Below are 11347 nucleotides of genomic sequence, written 5' to 3'. Positions count from 1 at the left end.
TATAAATATATTATTAAAGGCAAACATGAAAATCTCTTTAGGAAAATCAATGTTTTTTAAACGCGAAACCAGTTTTCTAGGATACATCGTATCTTATAACGTCATCAAGACAGACCCAGAAAAAATTTACACCATAATTAAATATCCGATTCCAAAAAATATTCGGGAACTAAGAAGTAAGAAAATTTGTTTTAAATTACGCCTCTATAGCCAAACCTCTAACAAAATATCATAACGGCAAAATTTCAAAAAGAATGTCAACAAAAATGTTAATTCAGCTGGATGACCCATTAAAGCTTTTAACGAGCTGAAAGAAAATCTCATTGCTCAAGTAGAATTAGTTCAACCGGATTATAATAAAAAATTTACCCTGACCACCGACGCTTCGGACGTCGCAATTGGTGCAGTATTATCTCAAGAAGGTAAACCAATTACTTTTATTTCAAAAACCTTGACTAAAACGGAACAAGTTTATGCAACTAATAAGAAGGAACTTTTAGCCATAGTATGGGCTCTTAAAAATCTAAGAAACTACTTGGAATTGAAATCCAAACCGATCATCAACCATTATCTTTCGCAATCTCTGATAAAAATCCTAATATTGAAATGAAACGCTGGTACTCCTTCATAGAAAGTTTCACTCCTAAAGTCATTTATAAGCTAGGTACAACTAATGTAGTTGCAGACGCCTTATCAAGAATTCAGGTCAACAACTTAACTGACAGTAACGAATCGGTCTCAGATCAAAACACTCAGCATTCAGCAGAGAGTAGTTTTGAGAATGTTATACAAGAAACCCGTAAACCCTTAAACCAGTTTAAGCAACAATTGCTATTAGCAACGGGGAGGTATACAGTACATGAGTCGATTAATATATTCGAAAATACCAGACATATAATAGAATTTGACACTCCCGAAAATTTGATATCAATCTTAAGAGAATATATTCCTCCTAATTTAACGGTAGGTATTCATTGTACTTTAGAGGACTTTTATAGAATTCAAAAAGCACTTAAAGATAATTTTGTGAATAAATTTTTGTATACAAAAATATTTGTCCAAGATGTAGAAACTCCTGAGGACAGAGCACTTATAATCGAAGAAACACATTGCAGAGCACACAGGGGACTTGACGAAAATTATAAACAAATCAGTAGATTGTATTATTGGCCAAACTTACTTACAAAATTAAAAGAATATATAAAAAATTGTAAAATTTGCAATGAAAACAAATATAACAGACACCCAACTAAAATTCCAATTGGAGAAGCCCCAATCCCGAGTAAAGAAGGCGAAAATGTACACATCGACATATATTACGCGCAAAGTCTTACTTTCATAACTTGTATTGACGCTTACTCAAAATTTTTATTAGTAAAAGAAATCCAAAATAAATTAAATATCGAAAACAAAGTAATGGAACTTCTTCACCAATTTCCACAAGCCAAAGTGATAATGACCGATAATGAACCAAGCATTACCTCGGCCCAATTTAAATCTTTTGCACAAAGGTGCGGCTTAACTTTACATTACGCAGACCCGAGGCACAGTACCTCAAACGGACAAGTTGAAAGGGCACATTCTACACTAACAGAATTAGCTCGATGCATTAAAGAAGATTTTAATCTAACCGACTATTCCGAAATAGTAATAAGAGCCGCTCAAGAATATAATCAGAGCATTCACTCTACAACGAACCAAAAACCTTTTGACGTACTATATATTAAAATAGAGCACGATAACATTCCTCAAATTTTAAAAAATACACAAGAGAAAATCAGTCAATCAAAATTATCAGGTGCTCATACTACACCTTATTTTATTAACAAAATCAGAAATAATAGACTATACAAGTCACGAGTATCTTTTATTCAAGGACAATAAAGATGTATTGACGTACGATTCATACGCAGAAATATTCCACGTAACTAACTTAAGTTTTTATAAAGAAATAATAAAATTGGAATCAGATAATATAAAAAGGGATACTAATAAAAGGTCACAATGGGAAATTAAATATGACATAGAAATAATCGAATTAATTTTATCCCAATTAATATCAACTAGATCAAAAAGGGGGATAAATGAGATAGGCACTGTGTGGAAATGGTTAGCTGGAACTCCGGATCATGATGATTTTATTAAAATACAGAATAAAATTGATGAATTAATTAAAAATAATAATAAGCAATTTATTATCAATTCCAAACTGTTTAAAGAAATAGAATCTCTTTCTGGTGATTTTAAAAATGTTTTTATTGATCAAGATTTACCACTGCGAAAACATCGCTTACGATTATTAACATTTGATCTGCAAAATTTAATTGACACAATCACACTAGCAAAATTGACGTTTTTAATACCAAAATATTAAACAATGATGACATCATGGAAATATTAAAACATGAACAAAAACCAGTAATTATCGCTGACTTAATGGACATCTCTGTTTTTAAAATCGCACTGCATAAAGAACTTGTAATAATTTATATAAAATACACAATAATAAAAAACAGATGCGAAATATATTACGCTAGAGCGATTTCCCAAATCGATGGGAAACTAGTATTAAGCAATCAAGTCGCAAAATGCGCAATTATGTTTTATGAAATGTCTAACTTTAAGAACGAACTTTTTAATAATTATTGCACTTTAAATAATAAAAAACTTGTTTTACCCGCCTGTTAAATGGCGAGAAATCCACTTGTAAAAAAATAAGAGAGAAAAATAAAAAAATAGACATCATCTTGTATGATGCCATTCTTATAAATGGTAACAATATTGTGAACAACTCTCATTTAAACGGTTCATTTTTGATAACATTTAATGGTACAACCGAAATTAATAATATTTCTTATACCAATTTGGAAAACAAAATTCTTTACTACTTAACTACGAACCACTTCAAAAATTATGAAATATCCGATTACATATTATAAAATAACTCAGAACTTTCTTTAGATAATATAAACATTTTAAATCCTTTCATTAAAATTAATAATACCAAAATATCACTTACCTTTATATTATTAATTTTAATCATTATATATTTGATTTTTTTACTTATTATAAAATACAAAATTTGTAACCAAAAAACAACGGCCAGAACCAGAAAAATCCATTAACCAAGAAAATTTTTTAACAGAATTAAGAGATCAATTAAATGAATTTCATATTGAATCGGGACGATCCATTTTAGAAGGGGGAGAGTTATCCAACCCGTGAAACGGTTCCACTTATGGAATTAATAAACAAATTTTTGAATTCAATCTCAGCTATGTTACCCTTGCCTTCTGCGACATTGCCTTTGCCTTTGTTTAAGATTCTGCCTTTGCCTTTGCCATTCACTTCGAGGGCCGCGCTTGACCGTCCTGCTAAGATAAATAAACCAATCGTTAAGTAAACACAAGCTTCCGTTCGAAGCCCAAACTTTTCCGTTCAAAGCCCACAGTATTGCGTTCTAAGTTCAGAACATATTACGTTCCGATTTTCAATCAAATTGCATCGGTCAGCATAATTTCATTTCACAACGAGATGCGACAGTTTCAGCATAAGCTTTTATTTTAAACAAAAATTAAAGTTCTGGAAGCTTAAGAAAAGGAAAGCTTCTGGCCGAGGTTCATTGGATAATTTTTTAGAATTAAGAGCCAGTCCTATTTTATCCGAGACCGCGATCGGTTCACAGTTTATAAAAAGTGTCTTGTATTAATTGAGTTTTAGGAATAAAGGTTTATCACCCGAGTTAAAAAAAAAATTTGTTTAAATCATCTACTAACGACGAATTTAATTTACATGTTGCAGTTGCAAGTGTGAGTGTATGTGTATGTGAGGCCGCGTGGTTTTTTCTCTATTTCACCATATTGGCTAAGTGGATCTCACGTTTACTTATATGTGTGTGTGTACATGTAGGCACTTGGTACAGTAATTGCCCTGCAGTACCATTCAGCGCTTATTGAGCACTCAATCACTGCAAAAAGCTCATCACTGAGCGCTCAATGAGCGCACAATTTGTATGGAACTAAGTGCTTAAATTAACATAGGCATGTCCTAGGGTTCATCAGTGCTCATAAAATAGCACGCATTGAGCGCTTTTTTGAGAACCCTTTTGAGCGCTTTTTTGAGCAGCAGAAAAAGCACACATTCAGCACATGTTGAGCGCTCGATTGAGCAGCGGAAAAAGCACACATTCAGCACACGTTGAGCGCTCATTCAAGCAGCGAAAAAGCGCACATTCAGCACACGTTGAGCGCTTAGCAGCAAATAAAATTTCAGTTGTAATTTTTATTTTTATTTGTTTATTTTAAAATTTGAGCTCGGGGGTTTCCGGTGTTATCGGTGCCGGCGTTGCCTTTTTTTGGTACAACTCAAGTTTTTAACGCACCGCATTGCCTTCTGCAGCGCCTTTTCGGGAGGCTCCGAGGGATCCACTAGGGCGATTGCATCTAGTATTAGAAAAAAATTAGTTTTAAAAATAAAACGTAATCGTTATTTGTAAGATTTATTTATAATAAAAGAAATGTTATCTTTGGCATTCAATGTAAAATCCCAGAAGTCTTTTAAAAATTAAACTTACAAACAATAGTTTTCAGTCTCAACAAAAACTTACTTAATAAGGCACGGGCGAAATTTGGGTAGTCTGAGCCTCTTCTTGTTTTGCCCCCCTCCAAGTTGTGGGACAGAACAAGTTCCTCGGATAATATGCTTAAGATGGAACGACTTAGCCTTCCATTTTTTTATAGATTTACCATCAGCCTTGTCTAAAAATATAAAAAAATTAAAAAAATATCGAGAAGAATTTTGCAAACTTTTGTTTTCGGTCACTTGATTTATTTTATTTTGTTGTAAAAAATTATTTATGTATTTTTTTTATTATTTATTAAATTATTTATTTATTTTGCAGATGAGGAAAAAATACCACTTTTCCAGGGACGGAAAATTAGAGATGTTTGAGATTTTTATTTAAATAGCCATGTTTGTTTACTTACACAAAAATAAAAATTGTGCCCTAATGTTATTAATACAAAAAATCATAAGTTATAAAAACAAACATCTCTTATTTTTGGTCCCTAGGAACTTAGCACTCAATAAGATTTTCAAATTTTTTCACAGATTCATTCATTTGTTTATTTATATGCATCATTTGTTGTTTTTCACGTCAAAAATTAATATTTTTCACAGCTATTTTTTTTTCCGCCACGTGTTTTTTTGGGAATCTTGTATTTTCCATTTTTTAAATATACATTAACTTGTTTTTACTCTCACTGATTAAATTAATATTGGTCTGCGACAGACTTACCTGGGAATCGTATAGGTATCACTTTTAAACCACTGGTTTATTTTATTTAACTACGTAATTGCGTGCAATTCTAACTCCTTCACATAAGTAAACCCAAGTGAAAAAGACGAAAAAAGTCGCGTGCCTTCCAGAAAAACAACAAGCAACAACAACAACGGTTCCGCTAATCCGTTGTTGTTCTGTTTTTTTGGCATGTCCCGTTTGGTCTATGCATCTTGCACATAAAAGTAGGGTATTTATAGACATATCCGACTATGCAAATCGGTTTATAAAAATATATTCTTAAAACTTCACATATTATTAAATAATATTAATAAACCTATACATTTTTTTAAGAAATACAAATATTTGAAAACAGAAACCTATTATTTTAAATGGTTGTTTTATCATTTACGAACAAATGTTGCATTATTCAAAAGGCAAGGGTGCACAAAAGTCTATATATTTTAGTTGCTGGGCCTCCTTCCCATCACACGCACTTTTCCGTCTGAGACATGGCGAGAGAGGGAGAGCCCAAAATTACTTTTTGTGCGTTCTCTTTGCGGACCCGACTGAGGGCGCGTCGCTTTGCCGCCGTTGCGCTCAGCTCTGCCGGCGTCGCTGGCTTCTCTGCCGACGTCGCAGTCGGGTTCGTGATGATTGGGCGCTTAGCTCAATTGTGGAACTGCAGGGTGCTTAGCATTGATCCCTTTTTTCTTCTCTCTTTCCTTCTTCTCGAATATACGATATTTACATTGAAATTAGAGCAAGAATAAATATGAATAAGGAGAATAAGTTCAAGAATATTTCACCTTTTCGTGGTGAAAAATATTCAGTGTGGAAATGTCGTGTGAATTCTCTTTTAGCTGAAAATGATGTTTTATTTGTAATCGAAAAAGAAAAACCCCAAGAAATAGAAGAGAAATGGACAAAGGTAGAAAGATCAGCAAAAAGCATTATAATAGAATTTCTAAGCGACTCCTTTCTTTCTTTTGCCGATAATAATTCGACTGCAAAAGAGATTTTTGAAAAATTAGATTCGATCTATGAGCGAAAAAGTTTGGCAACGCAACTTTCTGTGCGTAAGCAATTATTGACATTCAAATTAAATGGCGACACACCTCTTATTATTCATTTCAATAAATTTGATGAATTAATCTTCGAATTAATGGCATCGATGATGCCATTGATGATGATGATGATTGATGAATTAATCTTCGAATTAATGGCATCGGTGGACAAAGTAGCTCACCTTCTTCTGACAATTCTTCAAGCTACATCTCTAAGTAACAACAAACAAAAAGCATTGCATCTGAAAACCAAGTTTAAGGCAAAACCCTCAAAGAACTTTAAGTCCAATTTGAAATGTCATCATTGTGGAAAGAAGGGTCACTTTAAGAAAGATTGCTTTATTTTCAAAAGGGGCTTAGAAAATAAAGATAAAGAAAAACATGCCTAAGTTTCGAATGTAGAAACAGGTAGATCATTTTATGTTAAGGCAGGGCAGGAACTATAGAGGTGACGGTGACATGATAAACAACATAAATCTGTTCTCAACCTATTCTACACTGGACACGCCAATTGAGATTGCAATTGCAAAGCAAGGTGCATTCATATATGCTTCTGCAAAGGGAACAGTCCAACTCCGAAGTAATCTTAATAAGAGCATTACACTGGAAATGTCCTGGAAAAGATTTACCCCAAAATGTACTGTCCGTCTCGAAGCACCAGGCTGCAGGCTTAACAGTTGAATTCAATTCAACGGGAGTACGAATTTCCATGAATGGACAAGGTATTTTTGAAGGTACGTGTATAAGCAATGTATCGATCGTGAATTTGAAAATAAACCATAAAGCTTATACAACTTACCCAAATAGAAATCAAAACTATAGTTTGTGGCATGAAAGATTAGGACATATTAGCAAGGGAAAGTTTTTAGAAATTGTGCGAAATAATATGTTTGAAGATGTAGAACTTGTAAAAGATATTAAATTTAATAATGAATTATGCGAAGCTTGCATAAATGGTAAGCAAGCTAGACTTCCATTTGAGAAAATTAAGAATAAAGAATATATTAAGAGGCCTTTATTTATAATTCATTCAGATGTGTGTGGTCCGACAACTCCACTAGTATTGAAGGAAGAAACTATTATGTAATCTTTGTCGATCAGTATACACATTACTGTGTAACTTATTTGATGACCTATAAATCTGAGGTATTTAATTTCTTCAAGGACTTCATCGCAAAGAGTGAAGCTCATTGCAATTTAAAGGTTGTGAATCTATACATCGATAATGGCAGAGAATATTTGTCAAATGAGATAAAGACTTATTGTAGTGAAAAAGGCATAAGTTACCATTTGACGGTTCCACATACACCGCAATTAAATGGAGTATCTGAACGTATGATCAGATCCATAACTGAAAAGGCTAGAGCAATGATTAGTGGATCTAAATTAAATAAAAGTTTTTGGAGCGAAGCCGTTTTAACGGCAACATATTTAGTTAATAGATCTCCAAGTAGAGCGTTTCAGGATAAGAAAACTCCATTTGAAATGTGGCACAACCTAAATTGAAATATTTGCGCAAAATGGGGAAAAGAAAATTTGATGACAAATCATTCAAATGTATACTGGTTGATAATTAACAGAATGGCTATAAGTTGTGGGACATAAATTCAAAGAAGTTTTTGGTAGCTAGAGACGTAGTTGTTGATGAAATGAATATGGAGAATACTAGGACTGTGGCAAATGACTCAGAGTTTCAGAATGAAAGTATGGAACTGGTAGAAAGTATTCAGAATGATAGTATGAATAATATACAATTGTCGACTGAAATGAATTCAGGAGCAGAGGAGTCGAATAGCCTAGTGAGACAACAACTTGCGAAAATGCCGATGCAATCATTGGTGAAAAATTGCCTAGTATGCAATGAAAAGTAGATGAAATTGAAGTCAGAAGAAGTGAAAGATCAAAAGACAGGCCAAAAACGTCTTATCGGCTCTTAAACAATTGCTTAACGAATGCTCACGCCTTTTGTGATGATATATCAAATAACTACAATGATATTAAAAATAGAACAGACAGAACTAAGTGGGAAGAAGCCGTAAAAGAAGAATTAGACTCGCATTTTTATAATAAAACTTGGACTTCAGTTGATCAGCCTCTACATAAAAATATTGTTGATTGCAAGTGGGTGTTTTCTATAAAAACTAATGAGCATGGCAAGCAAATCAAATATAAGGCCAGATTAGTAGCTCGAGGATTCACCCAAAAGTATCTTTCAGATTATGATGAGACTTTTGCTCCAGTTGCAAGAATATCTAGTTTTTGATTCATTTTATCCATGGCAAACCAATTCAATTAAAAAGTTTACCATATGGATGTTAAGACGGCATTCCTAAATGATATTTTAAAAGAGGAAATCTTTATCCGGAGGGCTTGCCATATGAGGATGGTAAAGTCTGTAAATTGAACAAGTCTATTTATGGGTTAAAACAAGCGGCACGATGTTGGTTCGAGACATTTGAGCATCGGTTTTATTAATTCGGCAGTGGATAGATGTATCTATTTACTAGACCATAGGGATATCTTAAAAAATATCTATGTGCTTTTATACGTAGATTATCTTGTAATTGCAACAAAGAGCATTGACACAATGAACAATCTTAAAACATTCCTAATGAGTAAATTCCGGATGACATATTTATGTGAAATCAGACACTTTATTGAAATAAAAGTAGAAAGAAAAGATGGTTATTTATATCTTAGTCAATCAGCATACATTAACAATATTTTAAAAAAGTTTAATATGGACGAATGTCATGCAGTCAGTACACCACTTCCAACTAAGCTAAATTATGAAGCTTTAGACTCAGATGAAGAATGTAGTGCGCCGTGCCGAAATCTGATTGGGTGTTTGATGTATCTAATGTTATGTACGCGTCCTGATCTAAGTGCAGCAATAAGCATACTTAGTAGATATACAATCAAAAACAATTCAGAATTAAGGCAAAGTATAAAAAGAGTTTTGAGATATTTAAAGGGTACTGTGGATCTGAAATTAACTTTTATTAAAAATTAAAATTTTAACGACACAATTATTGGGTATGTTGACTCTGACTGGGCAGGAAGTGAATCTGATAGAACGAGTACAACAGGTTTTATATTTAAAATGTTTGACTCTAATGTGATCTGCTGGAATACGAGGAAGCAAAATTCAGTGGCTGCTTCTTCGACTGAAGCGAAATATATGGCTTTATTTGAAGCAGTAAGGGAAGCTTTATGGTTAAAATCGTTAGTCTCTAGTATAAAATTAAATAAACCCATCAAAATATTAGAAGATAACCAAGGTTGCATAAGCATAGCTAATATTCCTACATGCCACGAACGATCCAAACACATTGATATAAGGAACCATTTCTCAAGAGAGCAAATTGAAAATAAATTAATTATTTTAGAATATATTCCCACAGAACACAAGGTTGCTGATGTCCTCACAAAGCCGTTGCCCGCTGCAAGATTCTTGACACGAAGAATCGAGATGGGTCTTAAGAACTAAAACTATATACTATAAACCAAAAGAAAAAAAAGGAAACTGTTGAAACTGATATTTAATTTAGAACTTAGTTTAAAGAAAAGGATGAACTGGTAATTTAATTTAACTAAATTAAGAATTTTAGTGTATTTATTCGCTAGAAGCTAAGGAACATTTAATTTGTCAAATGAAATTTAAATTTTTTTTTATTAACCAATGATTCGATTAAGGTTTTACTGGGTTTCCCTTAATCCTAGAACTAGTTTGATTTGATCTTAGCAAAACTATTTCTAGATGAATATGGATCATTATTATTGTTCCCAGAATACACAACTGTCCAAATAAGAATATTCTTGTAATACTAATTTAATTTTAAATTGTTCAACATATCTTTTGAGGAGGTGTGTGGAAAAATACCATCTTCGTGTTTTTCTATACGCAAAAGATTGTTCAACACCGAAGGGCTGGTCACGCTGAAAGTGGCTTGATTCCTCTCCCTTTGACTTTGGCTTTAGAACGGACAAGTTGTGTTATAAAAGAAGCGTCTATTAAACAGAAAAACTTTGAACTAAAAACTAAAATCGTGTACTAAATCAATTAAGGAATCGGGAGAAGGCCTTTATTTCCAACAGATTCTGATTTAACAATTTGCCTTAGGATCTAAGTAAGCCTAAGTCTCGGAGCTGCGCTTCCTACAGTTGGACGGCAGAGAGACGGCTATGTATATCTTATGTATATCAAGTGTATTTAATTATACTCTCTTTAGCTGGAGAGCGAGGGTATATGTATGTACTTGAGTTTGGTTGAGCGGCCGGCGTGTGTAACAGAATGCTGACACTTACACTTTCTATGAGCGCACCGATCGACACATGTTTCGGCCACTTAGGTTTTTGACCGGGCCTTTGTTTATGTAAACACTGCAACAAAGTGTTACAGTGTGTTTGCTTCAAGTACAGGTACAGTAGATATTCAATATATACGCAAACTACATCTCCCTCCTTTTGAAAAATAACGTAATATTATGAAGTTATTTTATTATTATATTTTACTTAAAGGAATAATTATATATTTTTTTTTAAATCTTGTTTTTTTCTTTTAATTTTCTTTTTTTAGATACAAAGAGAGTAGAATTGGGAATAATATTCGTATTTAAAGAAAAAGTATTTCTAAGCATGGCCATCCTAAATACAATTATGAAATAAACGTTTTTAATCTATCCTTATGAACTGTTTGTTTTTTGTTCTTATTATTCCGTATTATAATGTTATTTCTTTATCCTATCTCCGTTACTTTATACGGACCGGTATGTTTATAATCTAACTTATGACCTGTTTCATTTCTTAAAAGGACTTGATCACCTACTGATATATCTATGTTTTTTATTTTCTGATCATATACTATCTTATTATTTTCCTTATTTTTTTCTATCATTATTCTAGCTTTTTTGTAAGCTACTTCTAATCTATATTCACGTTCTTTAGCATAGTCATCTATATTATATATGGGATCTATATTTTCTATACTATTAAATTGTCT

The 11347-nt window shown here is 32.7% G+C and overlaps 2 long non-coding RNA genes across 3 annotated transcripts; one reads left to right on the top strand and one right to left on the bottom strand.

Moving 5' to 3' along the window:
* Positions 1-3926: 3926 nt before the first annotated feature.
* On the bottom strand, positions 3927-5528 carry LOC139354190 (uncharacterized). The gene is made up of 3 exons (XR_011605291.1): positions 5297-5528; positions 4607-4757; positions 3927-4442 (listed from the first exon to the last, which is right to left on the bottom strand). It is a non-coding gene; the product is annotated as an uncharacterized lncRNA (long non-coding RNA).
* Positions 5529-5745: 217 nt separating this feature from the next.
* On the top strand, positions 5746-11037 carry LOC139354189 (uncharacterized). Of its 2 annotated transcripts, XR_011605290.1 has the most exons (3): positions 10101-10475; positions 10578-10767; positions 10925-11037. It is a non-coding gene; the product is annotated as an uncharacterized lncRNA (long non-coding RNA). The 2 variants fall into 2 exon arrangements; XR_011605289.1 differs by having other exon boundaries at positions 5746-10767.
* Positions 11038-11347: the final 310 nt, after the last annotated feature.

The sequence above is a fragment of the Drosophila suzukii genome (genome assembly GCF_043229965.1).
Source record: "Drosophila suzukii chromosome 2 unlocalized genomic scaffold, CBGP_Dsuzu_IsoJpt1.0 scf_2c, whole genome shotgun sequence".
NCBI classification, from domain to species: domain Eukaryota; kingdom Metazoa; phylum Arthropoda; class Insecta; order Diptera; family Drosophilidae; genus Drosophila; species Drosophila suzukii.
This window is presented reverse-complemented; position numbering and strand designations above follow the sequence as displayed.